The sequence below is a fragment of the Somniosus microcephalus genome, chromosome 4, assembly GCF_052327205.1.
Source record: "Somniosus microcephalus isolate GS21.2 chromosome 4, FLI_Smic_1.0, whole genome shotgun sequence".
NCBI classification, from domain to species: domain Eukaryota; kingdom Metazoa; phylum Chordata; class Chondrichthyes; order Squaliformes; family Somniosidae; genus Somniosus; species Somniosus microcephalus.
Window position 1 is genome coordinate 24,993,851 of NC_140990.1, and position 12,242 is coordinate 25,006,092.

The window sequence follows — 12,242 nt, forward strand, 5'->3', positions numbered from 1 at the left end:
TATCCCTTTTTAACCCTGCTTAAAGCTGGGAAATTTAGATTTTAAACAGTAAACAGTACACAGTAAATGCGAAACAAACAAAAGTTTGATTTCTGCAACCAGTTAAGACTCCCTGACTCACCCAACTCTCAGCACTCTGTCGAAACTGCACTCCGTGCAAAATCGCACATCAAAGCCTGTTTTTATAGGCACTGAATCAAAGACTTGCTGAGCCCAGCTACAGGAGAACCAGGTGAACCAGATTAATCCAGTTTCCCTTGTTAACTGCCTTCAGCTGCTCTGAGTTGTAGGACTTGTTTATCCCTTTTTAACCCTGCTTAAGGCTGGGAAATTTAGATTTTAATCAGTAAACAGTGCACAGTAAAGGCGAAACAAACAAAAGTTTGATTTCAGCAACCAGTTAAGACTCCGACTCACCCAACACTCAGCACTCTGTTGAAACTGCACTCTGTGCAAGTTCGCACATCAAAGCCTGTTTTTATAGGCCCTGAAACAAAGACTTGCTGAGCCCAGCTACAGGAGAACCAGGTTAACCAGTATTCTCCAGTTTCCCTTGTTAACTGCCTTCAGCTACTCTGAGTTTAGGGCTTGTTTATCTCTTTTTAACCCTGATTAAAGCTGGGAAATTTAGATTTTAAACATTAAACAGTACACAGTAAATGCGAAACAAACAAAAGTTTGATTTCAGCAACCAGTTAAGACTCTCTGACTCACCCAACTCTCAGCACTCTGTTGAAACTGCACTCCGTGCAAAATCGCACATCAAAGCCTGTTTTTACAGGCCCTGAATCAAAGTCTTGCTGAGCCCAGCTACAGGAGAACCAGGTTAACCAGATTAATCCAGTTTCCCTTGTTAACTGCCTTCAGCTGCTCTGAGTTGTCGGACTTGTTTATCCCTTTTTAACCCTGCTTAAGGCTGGGAAATTTAGATTTTAAACAGTAAACAGTACACAGTAAAGGCGAAACAAACAAAAGTTTGATTTCAGCAACCAGTTAAGACTCCCTGACTCACCCAACTCTCTTCACTCTGTTGAAACTGCACTCCGTGCAAAATCGAACTTCAAAGCCTGTTTTTATAGGCCCTGAAACAAAGACGTGCTGACCCCATCTACAGGAGAACCAGGTTAACCAGATTACTCCAGTTTCCCTTGTTAACTGCCTTCAGCTGCTCTGAGTTGTAGGATTTGTTTATCCCTTTTTAACCCTGCTTAAAGCTGGGAAATTTAGATTTTAAACAGTAAACAGTACACAGTAAATGCGAAACAAACAAAAGTTTGATTTCAGCAACCAGTTAAGACTCCCTGACTCACCCCACCCTCAGCACTCTGCTGAAACTGCACTCTGTGCAAAATCGCACTTCAAAACCTGTTTTTATAGGCCCTGAAATAAGGACTTGCTGAGCCCAGCTACAGGAGAACCAGGTTAACCAGTATACTCGAGTTTCCCTTGTTAACTGCCTTCAGCTGCTCTGAGTTGTCGGACTTGTTTATCCCTTTTTAACCCTGCTTAAAGCTGGGAAATTTAGATTTTAAACAGTAAACAGTACACAGTAAATGCAAAACTAAGAAAAGTTTGATTTCAGCAACGAGTTAAGACTCCCTGACTCACCCAACTCTCAGCACTCTGTTGAAACTGCAATCCGTGCAAAATTGCCCTTCAAAGCCTGTTTTTATAGGCCCTAAAACAAAGACTTGCTGAGCCCAGCTACAGGAGAACCAGGTTAACCAGTATACTCCAGTTTCCCTTGTTAACTGCCTTCAGCTGCGCTGAGTTGTAGGACATGTTTATCCCTTTTTAACCCTGCTTAAAGCTGGGAAATTTAGATTTTAAACAGTAAACAGTACACAGTAAATGCGAAACAAACAAAAGTTTGATTTCTGCAACCAGTTAAGACTCCCTGACTCACCCAACTCTCAGCATTCTGTTGAAATTGCGCTCCGTTTAAAATCGCACTTCAAAGCCTGTTTTTATAGGCCCTGAAACAAAGACATGCTAAGGCAGGTACAGGAGAACCAGGTTAACCAGATTACTCCAGTTTCCCTTGTAAACTGCCGTCAGCTACTCTGAGTTGTAGGACTTGTTTATCCCTTTTTAACCCTGCCGAAAGCTGGGAAATTTAGATTTTAAACAGTAAACAGTACACAGTAAATGCGAAACAAACAAAAGCTTGATTTCAGCAACCAGTTAAGACTCCCTGACTCACCCAACTCTCAGCACTCTGTTGAAACTGGAATCCGTGCAAAATTGCCCTTCAAAGCCTGTTTTTATAGGCCCTAAAACAAAGACTTGCTGAGCCCAGCTGCAGGAGAACCAGGTTAACCAGATTACTCGAGTTTCCCTTGTTAACTGCCTTCAGCTCCTCTGAGTTGTAGGACTTGTTTATCCCTTTTTAACCCTGCCGAAAGCTGGGAAATTTAGATTTTAAACAGTAAACAGTACACAGTAAATGCGAAACAAACAAAAGTTTGATTTCTGCAACCAGTTAAGACTCCCTGACTCACCGAACTCTCAGCACTCTGTTGAAATTGCACTCTGTACAAAATCGCACTTCAAAGCCTGTTTTTATAGGCCCTGAAACAAAGACATGCTGAGCCCAGCTACAGGAGCACCAGGTTAACCAGATTACTCCAGTTTACCTTGTAAACTGCCGTCAGCTACTCTGAGTTGTAGGACTTGTTTATCCCTTTTTAACCCTGCCGAAAGCTGGGAAATTTAGATTTTAAACAGTAAACAGTACACAGTAAATGCGAAACAAACAAAAGCTTGATTTCAGCAACCAGTTAAGACTCCCTGACTCACCCAACTCTCAGCACTCTGTTGAAACTGGAATCCGTGCAAAATTGCCCTTCAAAGCCTGTTTTTATAGGCCCTAAAACAAAGACTTGCTGAGCCCAGCTGCAGGAGAACCAGGTTAACCAGATTACTCGAGTTTCCCTTGTTAACTGCCTTCAGCTCCTCTGAGTTGTAGGACTTGTTTATCCCTTTTTAACCCTGCCGAAAGCTGGGAAATTTAGATTTTAAACAGTAAACAGTACACAGTAAATGCGAAACAAACAAAAGTTTGATTTCTGCAACCAGTTAAGACTCCCTGACTCACCGAACTCTCAGCACTCTGTTGAAATTGCACTCTGTACAAAATCGCACTTCAAAGCCTGTTTTTATAGGCCCTGAAACAAAGACATGCTGAGCCCAGCTACAGGAGCACCAGGTTAACCAGATTACTCCAGTTTACCTTGTAAACTGCCTTCAGCTACTCTGAGTTGAGGACTTGTTTATTTCTTTTTAACCCTGATTAAAGCTGGGAAATTTAGATTTTAAACAGTAAATAGTACACAGTAAATGCGAAACAAACAAAAGTTTGATTTCAGCAACCAGTTAAGACTCCCTGACTCATCCAACTCTCAGCACTCTTTTGAAACTGCACTCCGTGCAAAATCGAACTTCAAAGCCTGTTTTAATAGGCTCTGAAACAAAGGCTTGCTGAGCCCATCTACAGGAGAACCAGGTTAACCATTTACTCCAGTTTCCCTTGTTAACTGCCTTCAGCTGCTCTGAGTAGTAGGACTTGTTTACCCTTTTTAACCCTGCTTAAAGCTGGGAAATTTAGATTTTAAGCAGTAAACAGTACACAGTAAATGCGAAGCAAACAAAAGTTTGATTTCAGCAGCCAGTTAAGACTCCCTGACTCACCTAACTCTCAGCACTCTTTTGAAACTGCACTCCGTGCAAAATCGCACTTCAAAGCCTGTTTTTATAGGCCCTGAAACAAAGACATGCTGAGACCAGCTACAGGAGAACCAGGTTAACCAGATTACTCGAGTTTCCCTTGTAAACTGCCTTCAGCTGCTCTGAGTTGTAGGACTTGTTTATCCCTTTTTAACGCTGCTTAAAGCTGGGAAATTTAGATTTTATACAGTAAACCGTACACAGTAAATGCGAAACAAACAAAAGTTTGATTTCAGCAACCAGTTAAGACTCCCTGACTCACCCCACTCTCAGCACTCTGTTGAAACTGCACTCTGTGCAAAATCGCACTTCAAAGCCTGTTTTTATAGGCCCTGAAACAAGGACTTGCTGAGCCCAGCTACAGGAGAACCAGGTTAACCAGATTACTCGAGTTTCCCTTGTTAACTGCCTTCAGCTGCTCTGAGTTGTAGGACTTGTTTATCCCTTTTTAACCCTGCTTAAAGCTGGGAAATTTAGATTTTAAACAGTAAACAGTACGCAGTAAATGCGAAACAAACAAAAGTTTGATTTCAGCAACCATTTAAGACTCCCTGACTCACCCAACTCTCAGCACTCTGTTGAAACTGCACTCCGTGCAAAATCGCACTTCGAAGCCTGTTTTTATAGGCCCTGAAATAAAGACTTGCTGAGCCCAACTACAGGGGAACCAGGTTAACCAGATTACTCCAGTATCCCTTGTTAACTGCCTTCAGCTGCTCTGAGTTGTAGGACTTGTTTATCCCTTTTTAACCCTGCTTAAATCATGGAAATATTGATTTTTAACATTATGCAGTACACAGTAAATGCGAAACAAACAAAAGTTTGATTTCAGCAACCAGTTAAGACTCCCTTACTCACCCAAGACTCAGCACTCTGTTGAAACTGCACTCCGTGCAAAATCGCACTTCAAAGCCTGTTTTTATAGGCCCTGAAACAAAGACTTGCTAAGCCCAGCTACAGGAGAACCAGGTTAACCAGTATACTCCAGTTTCCCTTGTTAACTGCCTTCAGCGACTCTGTGTTTAGGACTTGTTTATCTCTTTTTAACCCTGATTAAAGCTGGGAAATTTAGATTTTAAACAGTAAACAGTACACAGTAAATGCGAAAGAAACAAAAGTTTGATTTCAGCAACCAGTTAAGACTCTCTGACTCACCCAACTCTCAGCACTCTGTTGAAACTGCACTCCGTGCAAAATCGCACATCAAAGCCTGTTTTTATAGGCACTGAATCAAAGACTTGCTGAGCCCAGCTACAGGAGAACCAGGTGAACCAGATTAATCCAGTTTCCCTTGTTAACTGCCTTCAGCTGCTCTGAGTTGTAGGACTTGTTTATCCCTTTTTAACCCTGCTTAAGGCTGGGAAATTTAGATTTTAAACACTAAACTGTGCACAGTAAAGGCGAAACAAACAAAAGTTTGATTTCAGCAACCAGTTAAGACTCCCTGACTCACCCAACTCTCAGCACTCTGTTGAAACTGCACTCCATGCAAAATCGAACTTCAAAGCCTGTTTTTATAGGCCCTGAAACAAAGACTTGCTGAGCCCATCTACAGGAGAACCAGGTTAACCAGATGACTCCAGTTTCCCTTGTTAACTGCCTTCAGCTGCTCTGAGTTGTAGGATTTGTTTATCCCTTTTTAACCCTGCTTAAAGCTGGGAAATTTAGATTTTAAACAGTAAACAGTACACAGTAAATGCGAAACAAACAAAAGTTTGATTTCAGCAACCAGTTAAGACTCTCTGACTCACCCAACTCTCAGCACTCTGTTGAAACTGCACTACGTGCAAAATCGCACATCAAAGCCTGTTTTTACAGGCCCTGAATCAAAGACTTGCTGAGCCCAGCTACAGGAGAACCAGGTTAACCAGATTAATCCAGTTTCCCTTGTTAACTGCCTTCAGCTGCTCTGAGTTGTAGGACTTGTTTATCCCTTTTTAACCCTGCTTAAGGCTGGGAAATTTAGATTTTAAACAGTAAACAGTACACAGTAAAGGCAAAACAAACAAAAGTTTGATTTCAGCAACCAGTTAAGACTCCCTGACACACCCAACTCTCAGCACTCTGCTGAAACTGCACTCTGTGCAAAATCGCACTTCAAAACCTGTTTTTATAGGCCCTGAAATAAGGACTTGCTGAGCCCAGCTACAGGAGAACAAGGTTAACCAGTATACTCGAGTTTCCCTTGTTAACTGCCTTCAGCTGCTCTGAGTTGTAGGACTTCTTTATCCCTTTTTAACCCTGCTTAAATCTGGGAAATATTGATTATTAACATTAAGCAGTACAGAGTAAATGCGAAACAAACAAAAGTTTGATTTCAGCAACCAGTTAAGACTCCCTGACTCACCCAACACTCAGCACTCTGTTGAAACTGCACTCCGTGCAAAATCGCACTTCAAAGCCTGTTTTTATAGGCCCTGAAACAAAGACATGCTGAGACCAGCTACAGGAGAACCAGGTTAACCAGATTACTCCAGTTTCCCTTGTTAACTGCCTTCAGCTGCGCTGAGTTGTAGGACTTGTTTATCCCTTTTTAACCCTGCTTAAAGCTGGGAAATTTAGATTTTATAGAGTAAACAGTACACAGTAAATGCGAAACAAACAAAAGTTTGATTTCTGCAACCAGTTAAGACTCCCTGACTCACCCAACTCTCAGCATTCTGCTGAAATTGCGCTCCGTACAAAATCGCACTTCAAAGCCTGTTTGTATAGGCCCTGAAACAAAGACATGCTAAGGCAGGTACAGGAGAACCAGGTTAACCAGATTACTCCAGTTTCCCTTGTAAACTGCCTTCATCTACTCTGAGTTGATGGACTTGTTTATCCCTTTTTAACCTTGCTTAAAGCTGGGAAATTTAGATTTTAAACAGTAAACAGTACACAGTAAATGCGAAACAAACAAAAGCTTGATTTCAGCAACCAGTTAAGACTCCCTGACTCACCCAACTCTCAGCACTCTGTTGAAACTGCAATCCGTGCAAAATTGCCCTTCAAAGCCTGTTTTTATAGGCCCTTAAACAAAGACTTGCTGAGCCCAGCTACAGGAGAACCAGGTTAACCAGATTACTCGAGTTTCCCTTGTTAACTGCCTTCAGCTCCTCTGAGTTGTAGGACTTGTTTATCCCTTTTTAACCCTGCCTAAAGCTGGGAAATTTAGATTTTAAACAGTAAACAGTACACAGTAAATGCGAAACAAACAAAAGTTTGATTTCTGCAACCAGTTAAGACTCCCTGACTCACCCAACTCTCAGCACTCTGTTGAAATTGCACTCCGTACAAAATCGCACTTCAAAGCCTGTTTTTATAGGCCCTGAAACAAAGACATGCTGAGCACAGCTACAGGAGCACCAGGTTAACCAGATTACTCCAGTTTCCCTTGTAAACTGCCTTCAGCTACTCTGAGTTGAGGACTTGTTTATCTCTTTTTAACCCTGATTAAAGCTGGGAAATTTAGATTTTAAACAGTAAATAGTACACAGTAAATGCGAAACAAACAAAAGTTTGATTTCAGCAACCAGTTAAGACTCCCTGACTCACCCAACTCTCAGCACTCTTTTGAAACTGCACTCCGTGCAAAATCGCACATCAAAGCCTGTTTTTATAGGCCCTGAATCAAAGACTTGCTGAGCCCAGCTACAGGAGAACCAGGTTAACCAGATTACTCCAATTTCCCTTGTTAACTGCATTCAGCTGCTCTGAGTTTTAGGACTTGTTTATCCCTTTTTAGCCCTGCTTAAATCATGGAAATATTGATTTTTAACATTATGCAGTACACAGTAAATGCGAAACAAACAAAAGTTTGATTTCAGCAACCAGTTAAGACTCCCTGACTCACCCAAGACTCAGCACTCTGTTGAAACTGCACTCCGTGCAAAATCGCACTTCAAAGCCTGTTTTTATAGGCCCTGAAACAAAGACTTGCTAAGCCCAGCTACAGGAGAACCAGGTTAACCAGTATACTCCAGTTTCCCTTGTTAACTGCCTTCAGCGACTCTGTGTTTAGGACTTGTTTATCTCTTTTTAACCCTGATTAAAGCTGGGAAATTTAGATTTTAAACAGTAAACAGTACACAGTAAATGCGAAACAAACAAAAGTTTGATTTCAGCAACCAGTTAAGACTCTCTGACTCACCCAACTCTCAGCACTCTGTTGAAACTGCACTCCGTGCAAAATCGCACATCAAAGCCTGTTTTTATAGGCACTGAATCAAAGACTTGCTGAGCCCAGCTACAGGAGAACCAGGTGAACCAGATTTATCCAGTTTCCCTTGTTAACTGCCTTCAGCTGCTCTGAGTTGTAGGACTTGTTTATCCCTTTTTAACCCTGCTTAAGGCTGGGAAATTTAGATTTTAAACACTAAACTGTGCACAGTAAAGGCGAAACAAACAAAAGTTTGATTTCAGCAACCAGTTAAGACTCCCTGACTCACCCAACTCTCAGCACTCTGTTGAAACTGCACTCCATGCAAAATCGAACTTCAAAGCCTGTTTTTTTAGGCCTTGAAACAAAGACTTGCTGAGCCCATCTACAGGAGAACCAGGTTAACCAGATGACTCCAGTTTCCCTTGTTAACTGCCTTCAGCTGCTCTGAGTTGTAGGATTTGTTTATCCCTTTTTAACCCTGCTTAAGGCTGGGAAATTTAGATTTTAAACAGTAAACAGTACACAGTAAAGGTGAAACAAACAAAAGTTTGATTTCAGCAACCAGTTAAGACTCCCTGACTCACCCCACTCTCAGCACTCTGCTGAAACTGCACTCTGTGCAAAATCGCACTTCAAAACCTGTTTTTATAGGCCCTGAAATAAGGACTTGCTGAGCCCAGCTTCAGGAGAACAAGGTTAACCAGTATACTCGAGTTTCCCTTGTTAACTGCCTTCAGCTGCTCTGAGTTGTAGGACTTGTTTATCCCTTTTTAACCCTGCTTAAGGCTGGGAAATTTAGATTTTAAACAGTAAACAGTACACAGTAAATGCAAAACAAAGAAAAGTTTGATTTCAGCAACGAGTTAAGACTCCCTGACACCCAACTCTCAGCACTCTGTTGAAACTGCAATCCGTGCAAAATTGCCCTTCAAAGCCTGTTTTTATAGGCCCTAAAACAAAGACTTGCTGAGCCCAGCTACAGGAGAACCAGGTTAACCAGATTACTCGAGTTTCCCTTGTTAACTGCCTTCAGCTGCTCTGAGTTTTAGGACTTGTTTATCCCTTTTTAACCCTGCTTAAATCTGGGAAATATTGATTTTTAACATTAAGCAGTACACAGTAAATGCGAAACAAACAAAAGTTTGATTTCAGCAACCAGTTAAGACTCCCTGACTCACCCAACACTCAGCACTCTGTTGAAACTGCACTCTGTGCAAAATCGCACTTCAAAGCCTGTTTTTATAGGCCCTGAAACAAAGACATGCTGAGACCAGCTACAGGAGAACCAGGTTAACCAGATTACTCCAGTTTCCCTTGTTATCTGCCTTCAGCTGCTCTGAGTTTTAGGACTTGTTTATCCCGTTTTAACCCTGCTTAAAGCTGGGAAATTTAGATTTTAAACAGTAAACAGTACACAGTAAATGCAAAACAAACAATAGTTTGATTTCAGCAACTAGTTAAGACTCCCTGACTCACCCAACACTCAGCACTCTGTTGAAACTGCACTCTGTGCAAGATCGCATATCAAAGCCTGTTTTTATAGGCCCTGAAACAAAGACTTGCTGAGCCCAGCTACAGGAGAACCAGGTTAACCAGTATACTCCAGTTTCCCTTGTTAACTGCCTTCAGCTGCGCTGAGTTGTAGCACTTGTTTATCCCTTTTTAACCCTGCTTAAAGCTGGGAAATTTAGATTTTAAACAGTAAACAGTACACAGTAAATGCGAAACAAACAAAAGTTTGATTTCTGCAACCAGTTAAGACTCCCTGACTCACCCAACTCTCAGCATTCTGCTGAAATTGCGCTCCGTACAAAATCGCACTTCAAAGCCTGTTTTTATAGGCCCTGAAACAAAGACATGCTAAGGCAGGTACAGGAGAACCAGGTTAACCAGATTACTCCAGTTTCCCTTGTAAACTGCCTTCAGCTACTCTGAGTTGTAGGACTTGTTTATCCCTTTTTAACCTTGCTTAAAGCTGGGAAATTTAGATTTTAAACAGTAAACAGTACACAGTAAATGCGAAACAAACAAAAGCTTGATTTCAGCAACCAGTTAAGACTCCCTGACTCACCCAACTCTCAGCACTCTGTTGAAACTGCAATCCGTGCAAAATTGCCCTTCAAAGCCTGTTTTTATAGGCCCTAAAACAAAGACTTGCTGAGCCCAGCTACAGGAGAACCAGGTTAACCAGATTACTCGAGTTTCCCTTGTTAACTGCCTTCAGCTCCTCTGAGTTGTAGGACTTGTTTATCCCTTTTTAACCCTGCCTAAAGCTGGGAAATTTAGATTTTAAACAGTAAACAGTACACAGTAAATGCGAAACAAACAAAAGTTTGATTTCTGCAACCAGTTAAGACTCCCTGACTCACCCAACTCTCAGCACTCTGTTGAAATTGCACTCCGTACAAAATCGCACTTCAAAGCCTGTTTTTATAGGCCCTGAAACAAAGACATGCTGAGCACAGCTACAGGAGCACCAGGTTAACCAGATTACTCCAGTTTCCCTTGTAAACTGCCTTCAGCTACTCTGAGTTGAGTACTTGTTTATGTCTTTTTAACCCTGATTAAAGCTGGGAAATTTAGATTTTAAACAGTAAATAGTACACAGTAAATGCGAAACAAACAAAAGTTTGATTTCAGCAACCAGTTAAGACTCCCTGACTCACCCAACTCTCAGCACTCTTTTGAAACTGCACTCCGTGCAAAATCGCACATCAAAGCCTTTTTTTATAGGCCCTGAATCAAAGACTTGCTGAGCCCAGCTACAGGAGAACCAGGTTAACCAGATTACTCCAGTTTCCCTTGTTAACTGCCTTCAGCTGCTCTGAGTTGTTGGACTTGTTTATCCCTTTTTAACCCTGCTTAAGGCTGGGAAATTTAGATTTTAAACAGTAAACAGTACACAGTAAAGGCGAAACAAACAAAAGTTTGATTTCAGCAACCAGTTAAGACTCCCTGACTCACCCAACTCTCAGCACTCTGTCGAAACTGCACTCCGTGCAAAATCGCACTTCGAAGCCTATTTTTATAGGCCCTGAAACAAAGACTTGCTGAGCCCAGCTACAAGAGAACCAGGTTAACCAGATTACTCCAGTTTCCCTTGTTAACTGCATTCAGCTGCTCTGAGTTTTAGGACTTGTTTATCCCTTTTTAGCCCTGCTTAAATCATGGAAATATTGATTTTTAACATTCTGCAGTACACAGTAAATGCGAAACAAACAAAAGTTTGATTTCAGCAACCAGTTAAGACTCCCTGACTCACCCAAGACTCAGCACTCTGTTGAAACTGCACTCCGTGCAAAATCGCACTTCAAAGCCTGTTTTTATAGGCCCTGAAACAAAGACTTGCTAAGCCCAGCTACAGGAGAACCAGGTTAACCAGTATACTCCAGTTTCCCTTGTTAACTGCCTTCAGCGACTCTGTGTTTAGGACTTGTTTATCTCTTTTTAACCCTGATTAAAGCTGGGAAATTTAGATTTTAAACAGTAAACAGTACACAGTAAATGCGAAACAAACAAAAGTTTGATTTCAGCAACCAGTTAAGACTCTCTGACTCACCCAACTCTCAGCACTCTGTTGAAACTGCACTCCGTGCAAAATCGCACATCAAAGCCTGTTTTTATAGGCACTGAATCAAAGACTTGCTGAGCCCAGCTACAGGAGAACCAGGTGAACCAGATTAATCCAGTTTCCCTTGTTAACTGCCTTCAGCTGCTCTGAGTTGTAGGACTTGTTTATCCCTTTTTAACCCTGCTTAAGGCTGGGAAATTTAGATTTTAAACACTTAACTGTGCACAGTAAATGCGAAACAAACAAAAGTTTGATTTCAGCAACCAGTTAAGACTCTCTGACTCACCCAACTCTCAGCACTCTGTTGAAACTGCACTCCGTGCAAAATCGCACATCAAAGCCTGTTTTTACAGGCCCTGAATCAAAGACTTGCTGAGCCCAGCTACAGGAGAACCAGGTTAACCAGATTAATCCAGTTTCCCTTGTTAACTGCCTTCAGCTGCTCTGAGTTGTAGGACTTGTTTATCCCTTTTTAACCCTGCTTAAGGCTGGGAAATTTAGATTTTAAACAGTGAACAGTACACAGTAAAGGCGAAACAAACAAAAGTTTGATTTCAGCAACCAGTTAAGACTCCCTGACTCACCCCACTCTTAGCACTCTGCTGAAACTGCACTCTGTGCAAAATCGCACTTCAAAACCTGTTTTTATAGGCCCTGAAATCAGGACTTGCTGAGCCCAGCTACAGGAGAACAAGGTTAACCAGTATACTCGAGTTTCCCTTGTTAACTGCCTTCAGCTGCTCTGAGTTTTAGGACTTGTTTATCCCTTTTTAACCCTGCTTAAGGCTGGGAAATTTTGAT